Source organism: Corylus avellana, chromosome 3 (assembly GCF_965113065.1).
Source record: "Corylus avellana chromosome 3, dhCorAvel1.hap1.2, whole genome shotgun sequence".
In the NCBI taxonomy this organism is placed as follows: domain Eukaryota; kingdom Viridiplantae; phylum Streptophyta; class Magnoliopsida; order Fagales; family Betulaceae; genus Corylus; species Corylus avellana.
Genome location: NC_142492.1, coordinates 24,163,043 through 24,178,805, shown reverse-complemented (window position 1 = coordinate 24,178,805; position 15,763 = coordinate 24,163,043). Strand labels below are relative to the sequence as shown.

Here is a 15,763-nt window from a genome sequence, read left to right as displayed (position 1 = left end):
GCCAGAAATTGTCCACTTTTGTTTTTTCAACTTTATAATATTTTTACTTTTTATATCACACCATTCCTCTTTTTCTTGCCTAGAAATCATCATATTGCACGGGGTAACGTGTGTCTATATATATAGAGAGAGAGAGAGAGAGATTTTTCTACAGAAAAAGAAACATAATAAATGATAGTTGAGCATCCTAGCTAAAAAGTTAGATACGGCAACATGCATGCCAAATCACTTGTCAACTGAAAGAAAGCTCTATCTGGCTCCCACCCTCTTCCCTTTTCATTATTCCATTTCAACTGCTTCAAGCTCAACTGGAGGAGGAGTTTGGGTGATGCAGGTAATGAAAAAGGCAGGAAGGGCTTGAAGGGCATCACAAACCCATAACAAAAACTGCTTCAAAACATCCAACACCATTTCATACCAAGGAGACAAGATTAGCAACCAGAAAAGTGGTGATGGGAAAAAGATGGAGGCCAGCAATGAAAGTGTGAGGGGGCACAGAAATGCCCTGCCCTCAACTGAAGTGGCTCCACGCTAAGAGGGAGCTTCACAGAGGTGAAGAGGAAGAGGAGTGTGGCAATGACAAATATCTCATTATTCAAGCTATGATCTTCAGCCCAAGGCTTTCCCAGATTGAGTAGTGGGGGACCACATATCTCAAATCTACCAAAAACCGCATTCTCCTCTGCTCGATCTCCACAAAGCAATGATTTTGGGGAAAAAGAAGTGGGGGCTGAATCTGAATGGAATCTCATTAAAGCAACTGGAGTGTATTTATAGGGGGTCAGTGTGGGACCAGTTTTCTCTGGTCGGTAGGAAACAACAATATTAAACTATTGAATAAATTATTAAGTTTATATTTTCACATGGTATTAAGCCAAAAATTTAAGGTTCTAACCTAAAAAGTAGTCTTATCTTTTATAGTTTGAAAAGATTTGTTTAACGGTGAATATGTGGGCTAAAGAGTACTAGGGCTAATGAAACCTAAGCTAATTGATTTTTATTGAATGAATTGTTAGGTGATGTCAAAATGGTTGGAGTTTATGAGAATTATATATGTAAGAGTGGGGCTACTCAAACCCAGGGTAACCGGCTTGTTGCTCAGTGATGACACTGAAAACCTAAAATTTTCTTTAATGGACTCGGCTAGCTGGAGTCAGAACTCAAACAATTGGCTCATTTTACGTGTCGCCGAAGTGGGTTCCCAGCCACCTAGTTTGTTTTGTTCGTGAGTAATTTCTTATGCACCAGAACCAACTTTACATGCAAGTGCCGCCTGACTCAAAAGCTACTCCCAACTCCCCTGAGCAAACCAACTGGGACCGCTTTGGCAATTGGCAACTTTTCTTATTTTATCAAACCCGTCTCATTTTTTATTGAATGGAAATTGATTTGTCTTATGCCCTCTTTCCCATTTCAGTTTCCTACCCACTTAAACCAAATGAGGTTCCAGCTCAAGTGACTCAAGCAAAAGGCAATGTAGTAAACAGATGTGCTGGAGGGCCCAAACTCAGAGTCCCTGCCATTGAAACCAAAAGAGGTTTTATTTAGTTGAGGTTCATAATTTTTGGCGCAGTATGCGGATCTAACATAAGCTTAATGAGTCTGATACGTTTAATCAAATGAGTTAAATTAGAGTTGAACTTTATACTTTTATACTCATATTTCGACACGACTTAAATTCAATATTCGAACACAAATTTCTATTCATGGATCTAGCTTGAGTGACTCAAGCAAAAGGCATTGTAGTAAAGCAACACAATGGGTTGATAACTACAATGAAGAAGAAAAAAATTGTTTTTTTTTTTTTTTTTTTCCAAAATAAAAACATGTTTTTTCAAAGAAAAAAAGATTAGAGGGATAAAAATTTCCTATAAACCGGGTTCTAGGAACTCCTACAACCAAACAACTAAAAAATTTATATGTATCACGTAATATGTGAGAAGTACATATTTTTGTAATAGCAAAAGTGTTACTTTTTAAAGGCTAGAATATTGTAAGAACTCCTATAACCTAGTTTGTTAAGGAATAAGTGAAAGAAAAAAAAAATTACCAAAATTTAAATGCATATCTTGGATTTGTATAAGACCAATAAAAAAATAAAAAAAATAAAAAATAAAAAATAAATAAAAAAAAAGGGGGTAAGATATCAAGATCTTTTAAAAAAAAAAAAAAAATTCTAATCTAGTTTGTAGGAATTTTTTTTTTTTTTTAACAAATAGCTTCCAAAAATGACATGTTATGTGAGAAACATATTTTTTTTAGGGTATTTATATAATAAGTCAATGAGTCAACCCTCCCAAATTTTAAAAAGTTTTTTTTTTTTGAAAATTTATTCTCTGGATCAATTGAAATGACAATAAAATTCCTACCGTCAAAATTTTTTAACAGCCGTTAGTCTCAATCAAAACCCACCGTTTCTCTTCATTAAAATATTAATTTAATTTTAAAATGTAAATATAAAAATTTAAAAAAAAAAAAAAAAATTGAAAGGGTGGCCAGGGTGACAGCGCCTTACCACTTAAACATAGTATATATCTCCCAACCTTCTTAACTACTTGAGATATTAACATCCACTTTTTTTTTCTTTGTTTTTTTCAAAAGCAAAAGAATAAAGAGAATGTGTTGAGATATGGATACTTGATAATGTTGAGTTACCTGAGTAACATTTCTCATAATGTTTTTGAGATGAAAAATGTTTGGTTTTGGTCCATCTCTTGATTCTCTTATTTCTTTGCTTCTATGTTGTGGTTCAACTCCCACCCTAAGTGGAGTATTATCTTGTTTTGACTTGGACCCACTAGGGATATCAACAAATGAGGTGTATTTATGTGTTTGTATTGTAGTAAAACTCCAGCCATAAATAAAGATTTATAACTTATATTATCTTAATATTGTGTTAAATATTAGTTGTGTATTTATTCTCTGCTTGGGACCTATTAATTGGTATCAGAGCACAAGGATATGACTACTAATTATGAGAAAATTCAATCTTTGGAGAAGGCATTCAACGCTGGGAGGAAGGAGCAACTAGGTTCCACAAATTTAATGACAATTTTAAAAATAAAATAATAAAAAATAAAACATGTAGAAGAAAAACATCAAACACACCACATTTTGAGATTGATCAGCGACAAACATAGGAAGTCCATGATGCATGTCCCCCTCCAACCATTAGCTGCAGCTCCCGTGTACTTTGAGAACCCAAAGACCCAAACCAATCAGCAGTACGTTTTTTTCTCTGATCAATCTTGCAGTCTGCAAAGACTCTTATCCCACAATCCGTTACACACACGTACAGCCATAAGATATGAAGCTCTCCCTCAAGTTCCAAGACGACCCCCACGACCCCTACCACCACCGCAACGAAAACCCAATCCTCAAGGCCAAAATGCCCATAACCATCTTCAACCAACCCTTCATCTCCTCCACCACCGCAACCGCCGGCAGCTCCCTCTCAGACCTCTCCTTCTCTCTCTCCACCAGCTTCCCCTCGGGCCCTTCTCTCAAACTCTCCTACTCTCCCACCCCCACCACCGCAGCATCTACTCCTTTCTCTCTCTCCCTCAAGTCTGGCCTTGGCCTCTTTGGCTCCCCACACAACTCCCCCCTCGTCTTCTCCGCCCATTTCTCCTTCTCCCCAACAAACACTCCCGTCCCCATCTTCTCTCTCCACTTGAAGCCGCAATTTGGCCACTTTTCCCTCAAAAGATCGACTTTCTCTGACCCCGGTTCTAATCAGATTTCTGGGCCTTTCTCCAACGGTGGAGAAAAAGTCAATTCGGATTGTGGGTCACATGCTAATGGTGAGTTTGGAAATGGGTTTGCGTTAGATGGGTCATCTGTTTGGCAGGAGCTGAAATTGGAGCCTTGTAGTAGCAAAGATGGAGTTACAAACCCTGATTTCAGGGAGAATTGTGGGATTCATTCAAATGGTGGAATTGGGTTTGTGCCAAAGAGGCAATTGGCTTGGAAGAACAGTGGGAAAGATGGGTTTTTGTCTGGAGTTGCGGTTATGGCAAGGACGGTATTGCCAGTAACCAAAAGGGTTATGGTGAATTTGCGGTGGGGCGTGAATTTTCCGTCTGATTTGGGAAAGAGAATGCCGTATTTGGCGGTGAGTAAGATTGGTATACAGAGGGTTCAGCAGGTGAAGGAGGTGGAGAAGGTGAAGAACAGTGGTGAGAGTAATGCGGGTGATTTGGAACTTTTGAAGGGATTTGGAGGTTTTGGAGAAGGAAAATAAAGAGATGAACCAGAGTTTGGAGGAGATGAGAACAGGAATTTCTGCTAAAAAATCTCGTGGGGATAGTGATGGTGTAAGGAAGAGTGTTTCACCACCTACAAGTAAGAGTTCTAGCACGTTCGAGCAGTGGAGGAGCAAGAAAAGTGGTGGAGAAGAGAATGGGCGAAGAGAATCGAAAAAGTCATTGAATCAGGTGAGCGATATGGAATCTGAATTGCAGAGAGCTCTCAAGGCAGATGTGGAATCTGAATTGCAGAGAGCTATAAAGGCGGCTTCCTCATAGCAAGGTCTGAATATTTGCAATGCTCAATCTCGCTTTTGCTTTGCATTGGAATTATAAAGTAATCAAGTTTTTATTTTGAGTAAACCCTGCTGGGCCGCTGGCCATTCACTGGATGCAGTGAAGAAGTGGCATGGATTTGGTCACTATCTATTCAATGCATAGTGTGACAGGATTGTCTAGAATAGAGTCAGTTGGTTACACTGCTGTCTGTGTTTTGAGCTTTGTCTATTCATTGAGCTCTTTCCACTTTCTGATTTATAGAAGTTAAGTAGGCTACCTTGAATGAGGTGTTAGCAGTTTGCTTTGTATCAATCTTAACTAGATTTTTTATGATATCTTTTGTATGTATCTCAGTGGATGTGAGAAATCAAATGTAAAAGGAATGATGTTAGGGCCTTTAGATATGTTTGGCATAATTCTTGAGAATTAAGGCTGGGATAATTTCCCTAGAAGTTCTAGACAGTTTTGTGTGTATGGTAATGGCGTTATAAATGGTTAATAGATTTTGTATCATAAAATTGAGCAAGAAGGTTTATAATACTCTCATCTTGTTGGGGCTGTTCAAACTCATTCTGGGATCTGAAGCTTATTAGTGAAGATTGTCCTTTGTTGGGTGGGGCCAGTGGCTCATTAAAAAAATGAAAAATGTCTTTCACAAAAGAGTCATATATGTAATTAGCACAGAATAATGGGCAATCTCTTAAATATTGTTAATCATATAATCATTTCAAAGGCCTTTGATCTTAAATAAGATCTTTTGCATGGCAACCAGAAATGGCTAAAGAACAGTAAGCTTGAAAGGCTCAGAGGGGTTAGCAGTCTGAAAGCATAATAAGTTACAGAGAAAAGTACAACTTAGTTTGATCTTTCATATGACAAAGCATTTGATTTTCATGTGGATTGTCATTCACCCTCTGCAGATATTTTGAATCTTATAATCATGCTGTGTTACTTATAGTTTGACCTCTCCTATGACAAAGCATTTGATTTTCATGTGCATTTCCTTTCACCCTCTGCAAATACTCCGAATCTTATATCCATTTGATTTTGAGCTCCCTGCCAAATACACTACTCCTCCTTTATATTGAATGTGAGCTTTGCCATTTACAATACAAGCCATGTACATATCACTGGCAACAAGATTCACATTTTGAAGCTTAAATGTATGTTCCGAGCTTAATCATCATTAAGACAACGAAGTAATTTGATTTTTAGTTTAATCCTACAAAGCTTGGTCCTTATATACTTAAAATACTGCAACTCCTACTTACATCAAAATTACTCACTCACAGCATAAGCTCATCTTACACAACATAAAACAACTCAATTTCTCCTCTTATTTGGCCAAACTCATGCTACAACTCACACCAAAAGTCGTCCCCTAATTCGGTTAACACCTAACAAAATCAAACCCATCTTACATCTGAAAATCCCATCAATAGAAAACCTCCTCCAATCGGCCAACACTTACAAAACATCTCTCAAGTCACACTTGAAATTCACCCTCATTCTCACGAACCCATGACTCTCGAAGAGAATAACTTTATAAGGACTTGGCACAAATGAAGTCATTTGTGCCCTCTAATAAGAGAGAGACACATAAGTGTGGAACATCAAAAGGAAGTAGACGACAACACCGGAAGAAACACCATCCCATGGCATCGCCCATTCCTACTGGAAGATTCCCAAACAAGTTCAGCGTACCACTCTTTGTATGACCCACCTACATCAACCCAAAGCCGCCGTCAATGTAATTCAAACTGCAAACATCCACATAGATAGCTACACCTCAAGAACGTAATCCAGAAGCTCTTAAAACCCCAAATGCCCAAAATCACGCTCATAGACACTAATAGACGGAAAATATCTACCTTGTTCACCCAAATCAGAAAATGGGCAAGAAAACCAGACACCATCTGCTTATCAATTGAAGTAACCTCAAGAGGCGAGCACAACATATTCGGAAAAATATTATTATTTTTTAATTATTTTTTCATAACGTGAATTGAGACAAAAATGTTTGGAAAAATTATATTTTACCCCTCAAAGTTGGCAATGATTTTCAATCCGATCCCCAAAATTTCAATTTTTGCAATCCACCCCTTCAAAATTCCAATTTTTTTCAATTCAGCCATTCTGTCAATCAAAGCAACTTTGACTGACGGAACAATGATCACGTGCGACGCACGTGATAACCTCTGACCTTTTTCTACCGAAAATGCGCCTATCTCCTTCAGTTTAGAACCCATGAAACCAAAACTCCGGGATATTCTCGAGGGACCTGAGATTTTGTTGAATCTAATGTCCGAGTAAATGAGGTTTGGAATGTATAGAGTAGGTGCTGGGAAAGGACTTGAGAAGAGGTTGTTACTAAGGCCTAACTCTTGAAGCGGTGAGAGATCTGTGAAGGTGTCCGGAATAGAGTTGCTGCTGAGGTGAAGCAGAGACATATCAGTGAGGGAAGAGAGCTCCTTGACGAGAGTGCCTTGAAGATTTGCATGGTTGAAATCTATGCTGACAACAACAGGGCCATCTTGAGAATCTACACAAAAAAGACTCCTTTGTAAGAACAAACATCGGAGTCGACCCAAGTGTCTAAAATCCCCAGTGGGTCTTCTTTGACTGCAGATTTCCATGCCAGGAGAGGAGTGTAAGCTCTCTTGAGCTTTGAAACCGGAGGCCCAGAAGCAGACTCCTCATCTCAATATCGATCTCAATCACCCTCCGCTGCCGGAAATCACCTAAGCTTTTTTCATAAATCTACTAATTTTAATTTCATTTCATCATTTAATTTCGTTTTTGTTTTCTCTAAGTTAGGAAAAAAAAAATAGAAGAGAAAACAAAAGTATCAAAAGCTCGATGGGAATACGTAGTTCATGATCTCCTTTTTTTTGCAATAGTGTAACGAAACATTGAGTTTCCTGCGATTGTTCTAAGGCTCTTTATTTATTTTCTCTTTCCCGGTTGTAATTTCCGATTTCATGACAGTATTTTTTTCACTGAATTAACACCAATAATTTCTCATTTTGGGAAAAAAATAAGCAATACGTGATCACTGTTCCGCCAGTCAAAGCGGCTTTGATTGATGGAAAAACTGAATTGAAAAAAATTAGAACTTTGGGGGGGAGGGTGAATTGCAAAAATTGAAACTTTGGGGATAATGTTTTGATTTTGTGTTGATAACTTACGGGTGGATTCGGCTTCTATGCGGTTTTGAACCGGGAATAATTGTGGGCCCCACCCACTTAATAGGATTTTATTTTAAAAAATAGAATAAACAAATCATTAAGAATTAAATATTATAAAACAATTAATAATTATAAAACAAGAACTATTAAACAATAAATCTATGAACAAAAAAAACTGTTAAACAATGAGAGTGACTTCCATAGTTTATTTTTTTATTAAATAAATTTTTTTTTAAAAAAAAAAAACTTAACTGTAGTTTACTTAACAACAGCCACGTCAGTCAGGAACTAAGATTCGGGAAAATTTTCCAGATCTCTAGCATTTCTCTACAATAACCAGAAAAAAGTGTAATAATCGTAAAAAATGAGAGTTCAAAATTGGACCAAAACCATCAAAAATTACAATCTTCGCATAAAAAATTTTGGCCCGAAGCGTATTTTACTTCCATCACCTTCCTTCACTTTCTTTCTCTCCTTCCATTCTGGTCATATTCTAACACGCTTCGGGTGGAAAATTTATTAATCATATTCTCACCCCTGCTTTGTTGAAAATACGAAAATATATATATATATATATATATATATATATATATATATATATATATATATTTCCTTCAAAATATATTTTTTCGTATTTTGAATTTGGTATTTTGAATTGAAATACCAAATTTTCCTTTGAATTGAAATGGACAAAAATAAATTATTGGTATATATGATAATTATATGTTCTAAAAATATATTTTGAAGGAAAGGAAAAAAATATATATTTTTCGTATTTTCGTATAAGGTAAAAAAGAATGTCAAATTATAATTTATTCAAAAAACGTAAGTCGATAAGAACAGATAAATTTATTCTCTTAATTATCACTTTCACAGAAATCCGGCTAAATCATATGGCTACTTTGCGAATACTTTTCTTGTTTTTATTTGTGTTCTTGTTTCTTTTAGTTTCTCCTTTTAAGACAAAAGTCTCAGATATGGCTCTAAGAAGTATTCCAATAACAGAGTAACTGAGAATTGTGGTATTGACTTATCCTTTTGTGGGTCTAATAATATATTTTTCATTTAAAGTTGAATATTATATTAAATTGAAAGTTTTAAAGTTTAGGAAATAATTACATAACTACCGAAAGTAAAAGAGTTTTAAGTAAAGTTTTTCCTTAATTTAAATAAATTTGAGAAAAAAAAAATGCAGCTTCAAACGTTCTATTAAAATAAAATGGCCACGTACGGAAGGAAACGTTCTACCATATATGCAAATATTATAATGGGCAAACTGATCGATGTTATATTTTTCAAGAAAATTCAACTCTCTTTAACACTTACTTTCTCTAGTTCATGCAGAGAGCTGAGCACCATTTCCGTCACCGTTCATATGAGATGGACTGGTGGGCGGCGTACTGTAGTGTTCTGTCGGGCATGGTGGAGCAATAATCCTCTGCGGGAAGCTGGATGAAGCTGAGTGATCAATCGCCTCCTGGCCAGATGAAGGTGCCGCATCTGTTGGTGTGTTACAATTGGCTTTGATGTATTTCCACAGCTGGGTAAGAAGAAAAGTAGTAATGATGCCAGTGACAGCGGAGACGATCGCAATTCCCATGTCCTTTGCGAAATCATACACAAGAGAAGTCTTGCTTACGGAGCCCAGAGACGGAGGAGCCGCCAGAGATGGAGGAGGATTCCCACGGCCAACAACACCTTCCATCATTCTTATTTGCGGATTGAGCAGAAAGTTCATTTTTTCGTTATGCATATTTTTACAGAGTTCATTATATGCACAATTTCGCTTTACAAAAATTGAGTCCGTTTCACACTGCTTTTTCTCACACGAGAGAACTTTTTCTCTCGTGTGAGCACTATTTCTCTCACACGAGAGAACTATTTCTCATTTACGTTAATTGTTACACACTAGGGCCGGCAATTTTGACACGATCCGCGAATCCGACACGAACACGACACGAAAAAACAGGTATTGGGTTTGGGCTAATCGGGTTCGGGTCGTAATCGGGTCTACCCGATTAAGACCCGAAAATTTCGTGTCTGACGGGTCGACCCGCCAGACACGATTACTGTGCGGGTCTGGCGGGTCGACCTGCCAGACCCGCATAGTATCCGGGTTTGGCGGGTCGGTTTTTTTTTTTCCTTTTTTCTGGACCCGGCGACCCGGTTTCTCGCCTCACGCACGCACGAATCTCGCGGTCTCGCCTCACTGCCTCAGAATTTTTGGTCGTCGAGAAGAAACTTTTTTTATTATTACCGAACAATCAGCTCCGCTGAACCAAGCCATCTCAAGCAACTACTCACTCAAATCAGTCTCCTATATAAATTATTTATGGTTCTTTTTGTTTCTTTTATATTTTCTCAGTTTTGCTCTGAAACCAAACAGAATTCCCAACTGCATTTTGATTAGCCGATAAATCAGAGCTCAAGACACCAAACAAACCAGACTGAAAATTGTGAATTCAGAACAGCACACAGAAAGTTCAGAGATTGAAGAAGGTTGAGCTCTCACCTTCGATGCTACGCAGATAAGAAAATCAAAGAACAAATCTCGGAGGAAAAAGACATACAGGGATCACCAATGCACACACGAATTTTCTCGGAGAAAACGAGAAGGAAAATTTTAGAGAGAGAAAGTTTGGAGTGCGGGTAAAGCCATGGGACTATGGGAGGGACGATTCCGCATAAAGAAGCGAAGGAGAAGAAACCAAAGAAATAATTCATATTTTTTTAAAAAGGAAAATATTAAGATAAATTTTTCGTTACTTTTTTTTTTTTTTGTTTATTTTTCAAGAAACATTACTTTATAGTTTTATGTGGTCCTCCTCTATTTGTTAATGATTAATGTTAGAACAAGAAATAAAGTTGGTGGGTTTATATTTTTTCAGGGGAAAGTTTACCTAATCTCTCAAATTACCACCTAATTGATAATAAGGTTAAATACATTTTCCTTGTGGTTTAATTTCTTTATTTTTTGCATTTATGGTTTACTTTTTATCACAGGAGGTACCTCTGGTTTGCATAAAAATAGAGATGGTACCTTCATCTAAATTCCGAATGTCACTTCAACACCAATAAAAAAATTGACACGTGTCCCTATAATTAATTTAAATAATAATAATTTTTTAAAATAAAAATATTATGTTTAATTAATTTTTTTATTAAAAAAGAAAAAAAGAAAAAAAAATTGGGGGTGGCCAATGAGCCAAAGGGGGTGGCTACCACCCCCAAACCGGCCATTTGGGGGTGGCTCGTATGAGGGTTTAGGGGTGGTTTCGGCCACCCCTTTGGCTCCAAGCCACCCTCATTCTAGCCTACCAACCCACATGGCCAAGAGAGGTGGCCCAACCACCCCCCAAATGGTCAAGGCCGAATTTTTTTTTAAAATGAAATTAATAAAATATATATTTTTTAATGTTTTTAGTTTAAAAAAATATATATATTTTTTAAAATTAATTATAGTGACATATGTTAATTCCTTATTGGTGCTGACGTGACATTCCATCAAATTTTGGGCGAAATTTAGACGGAGATACCATCTTCTGTCTCTAGGTAAACCATAGGTACCTCCGGGCTCTTGTGATAAAAAATAAATCCTAGGGAACAAAAAATAAAGAAGTTAAACCACATGAGGAATAAAGTATATAACCCATGATAATATATTTTTTTAAACTTTCAATTGTGACAATATAGTCAGACTCCTCACGTCAGTGGTCAGTTTACTTACTTTACTCCTTTTGTAATTCACATGTTATCTTCTTACAAAGATGTTTTGAGTGGTAAGTAGCCATCGCATCCTGTGGTATATATAATTCTTTGTAATAAGAGATGGAAATTAATAACTGGAATTTCTTTTAGCTAAATAAATCTTATAAATATGAGTGTAATCTATCATCAAGAAGAACGATGTTGTATAGTTAATATTTTTTTAAGTCTTAATTATTACTTTTAGATAAAAATTTATGATTTTATTATATTAGCTATTACCACTTTTATTTATCTACAATTTATCATTATATTGATTATCATGTTTTAAAATAAAAGAAATATTATTGTAATCAAATATTGAAAAAAATATTATAATAGGATCTTCAATTTGATGCCATTGTTTGTTTCGGATAGCAAATTTGTGATCTTTAAAAAAACTTTACTGTACTTTAGTAACTTTACCTTATCGTTGCTAAAATGAAAATCACTTAAATTATAGCTATTCTATTATATTACACATTTTGATAAATGTATTTGCACAATTAAATAAGGGTCTTGGTCTTCTATGGCTCTCATGGAATTCAAAAATATTGAGTCTTGGCCCAGGGTTGGATGCTAAAAAAAATGTCTGAAAATTTGTATCTTTGTTCAAATTAATTTTTTAACACTTTTGTTACATGTGGGACTAAATTATAAGTGAACTATTTTAATAAATGAACTTACTTGTTTTAACTTTTAACTTTTAAGTTTAGGTGAAATTATGAGTTTAGTAATTTATTTTGGAGTACAATTTGTCAATTACGGTCACTTTCCAATTTTTTTTTTTTTCTTATTCTTTATTAAAGCCTTTAATCTCTTAGAACTCAATTTTTTGCATTGACTATATTGATGTATAATGTATTAGTATTATTATTACAATTTTGAATTTTAATTTTAATTTTTTTTAAAAAATTATAGTTTAGGGTAATCGGGTCGTGTCTACCCGTTTATACCCGGTTATTTTAAACGGGTAAAACGGGTCGTGTCGGGTTACCCGGTTATTTTCGTATCGTAATCGTGTCAAACCCGATTACCCGTTTAGCTAAACGGGTCGTGTCTGGGTATAGGCTAATCGTGTAACGGGTACCCGCGGGTCATAATCGGGTCGTGTATGGGTACCCATTTTGCCACCCCTATTACACACGGCTCTAATTTATTTATTTATTTTTTTCTAATTTATTTAAATTAAGAAAAAACTTTACTTAAAACTCTTTTACTTTTGGTACTTATGTAATTATTTCCTAAACTTTAAAACTTTCAATTTAATATAATATTCAACTTTAAATGAAAAATATATTATTAGACCCACAAAAGGGTAAGTCAATCCCACATGCAATTCTCAATTACTTTAAAGTATAGAGATATATTTATATATATATAATGATTTGTAGTATTTTTTAATATACATACATATGGATTGCTTCAAAATATGTAGATATATATAATGTTTTGAAGGATTTATAAATATATACATGAGGACTACTTTAAAGTGTATATATATATAATGATGGAAGTATTTATAAATACATGTACATCTGGAATGTTTCAAGATATATAGATGATGGCATGGTTCAAACTAGTATTCATATATATATACAGATGCAGTACCTCGGCGTGTATATATAGGTTCAACAAGGTTTGTAGTATACTTAGCTATATATGTATATAAATATAGAATAAATGAGAGTAATTTTTTTATAGACAAATAATTCAAAATACATTAATATATATATATATATATATATATATATATATATATAAGGAATAAAATAAGTTCTAGAAATTTTATGGGAAAGCATACTTAATATCCAAGTAAGTTCATCCTCAATTGATTAGCAAGCCAACTCATAGTAGTAATAGAATGCTTTACTGTGACATGTATGGGGGTAGTAACGTGTCTATATTTCCTTCAAGAGACTAGTTAACAGTTAGAGGAAATTTTTACTGTAGTCAAGAGGTAAGTGAATTTACTATCCCTTCCAGAAAAATTATCATATCATACTATTTATGCAAACTTGTTTTAAACTGCAAATGATTATTTTGTTTATATTATGGAATTATGCTGCATGCATGACAAGTTTGAGAAAAAGAAATTTTTTGAAAATATTGATGTTTATAAAGAGAATTTTGAGAAAATGATAATAAACCCTCCTACATGTTGTAATTAGGGGTGTAAACGAGCCGAGCTTGAACGAGCTTCCCTTGTTCAGGTTTGGCTCGTTTAAATTTTACTCAAGCTCGAGCTCGAGTCGAGCTTAAGGGCGAGCCAAAATAATCGAGTTCGAGCTAATAATAAGTCGAGCCGAGCCAGCTCGCGAGCTGGCTCTTATATTTAATATTTTTGTTTTAAATTTTTTTTTTTAACTTCAAGTACTCTTAAACGGCTTAAGAAGTTAGTTTGCATATGAGTATTTGCTTAACCTAGCTAGTCGAGTATGGAGCCTGAGTCAATACAGCAAGGGATTTGGTTTCAAAGAGAGATGATATATATCATTTTATAGATAAGCAAACTTGAAGATTGATGTTTTCTTAAAAATGTGGGACAAGTTAACAGGTTGCATTCAGACTGCATTGGGACAACGCCCCCTACAAAAAAGTATTTTTTTTAATGTCTCTCTCTCAATCCCCCTCACCAGTCACAACGGATCTTCCACCTGAACTCTCATTTCCCACTCTCTCACTCTCGCTCACCAGACAGGTAGCGATAGTGTTTGAGTCTGGTTGATTCTTTAATAGTTTATGCCTTTCGCAATCTCCCTCAATAGTTTCTGCTTGGTTCTTCTTCTTTTCGTTTGGGTCTGCTCTAATTGAATCGAGGTCTTTTTAATGATTGTTCTCTCTCTTTTTGATCTCGAAGGGTCTAGAATTTTTCATTCTCTAACGCTTAAATATAAATGCAATTTTAAGGTTTTAATAATTATGAGATTTATAATTAATTATGTATTACTTAGTTTTTATATATATACACACACGAGCTTATACGAGCTGTTCACGAGCTTAGCCGAGTCGAGCCGAGCTTGCTTCGTTTAATATTCAAGCTAGGATTTGTGTTCATGAAGCGCTTCATTTAATATTCGAGTCGAGCACGAGCCGAGCCCGAGCTTGCTCGCGAGACGCTTCGTTCACTTAACAGCCCTAGTTGTAATACCCCGAAATTTATACTTAGAATAAATGTGATTTTATTATCAAAGATAAGGAGGATTTGCAATTTTATTAAGATTTATATGGAGTTAGGTAAATAGACTTAATGTGAAAGATGATGGAAATTGATAGTTATAATTTTAGTGGGTTATTGAAAGAAAAGTCATATTGTTTTGGACGCCGAAAATTCTTTGAGTGACCTTAAATAAAACTGTTTTAATACTTTATAGAATGATGAGAAATGAAGATTTTAAAAGTGGTTTCATGATTTTTGGATGCTTGTAGAAGGAGTTATGATTTTTAGAAGATGCAAGTATCAAAACAGGAATTTCAGTCAAACAGAGGCACCGAATTTCGTGGGACTTTTGAGGTACCAAACAGTTATGGGTTACTATGATTTTTGGATATGTTGTGCATCTTTGAATGAGGAAAATTTCAAGGCAAAGTTTGTATCATTTGGAGTTAAATTGAAATAGTTATGATTTTTTCAAGTTTAATAGGTCAAGCTGTCGAGTAGTTGAAGTACCTGCAATTTGGAAAATTAATTGGATGGGTTACTGATGTCCGTAAGCCACGATTTTTGGGTATGTGGTAGTCAAAAGGTTTAGGTTCATTGAGGATTAATTATAGATTTTCATGACCACGTTCTAATGTAAATGCATGAGGATTTTAAAGCTTGACAAGTCACCAAGCTCAAGATGACACATGGCATTGTATGAGAAGTTGCTTGGGGACCAAGTTTAAGCTGCTTGGTTGACACCTAAATTTACAGATGACATACAGCATGCTCCCACAGCTTTCTCGGTGAACACCTGGGCAGCTAATGTGTCAAGCTTACTTGACACTTGTACTGGTTCAGCAGGTGGCTAGAGTGTATGTGGGACAAATGTCCCACATACGGCCAGCTCTTCATCTTATAAAGGGGAGAAATTTTCCCCATTTGCTCACAGCTCAAGTGAGCGTGAGATGAGTGAGAGAACCGGAAGAAGAAAAGAATGGAAAGAGAAGAAAAGAAAGAAAAGAGAGAAGAAGTGATGAGAATCAACAAGCACCATTAAAGAATCCATTGGATGTTCCAGTTGGGCCTATATTAAGAGCAAGATGCAAGAAATCAAAGAAGCACTTAATGGGCTGATTCAAGAGATTTGGGCTGATTCTAAA

At 35.5% G+C, this 15,763-nt stretch overlaps 1 pseudogene; it reads left to right on the top strand.

The window, feature by feature from the left end:
• The first annotated feature begins 3,093 nt into the window (after positions 1 to 3,093).
• LOC148586979 (uncharacterized) lies at positions 3,094 to 4,988 on the top strand (annotated as a pseudogene).
• The last annotated feature ends 10,775 nt before the right edge of the window (positions 4,989 to 15,763 follow it).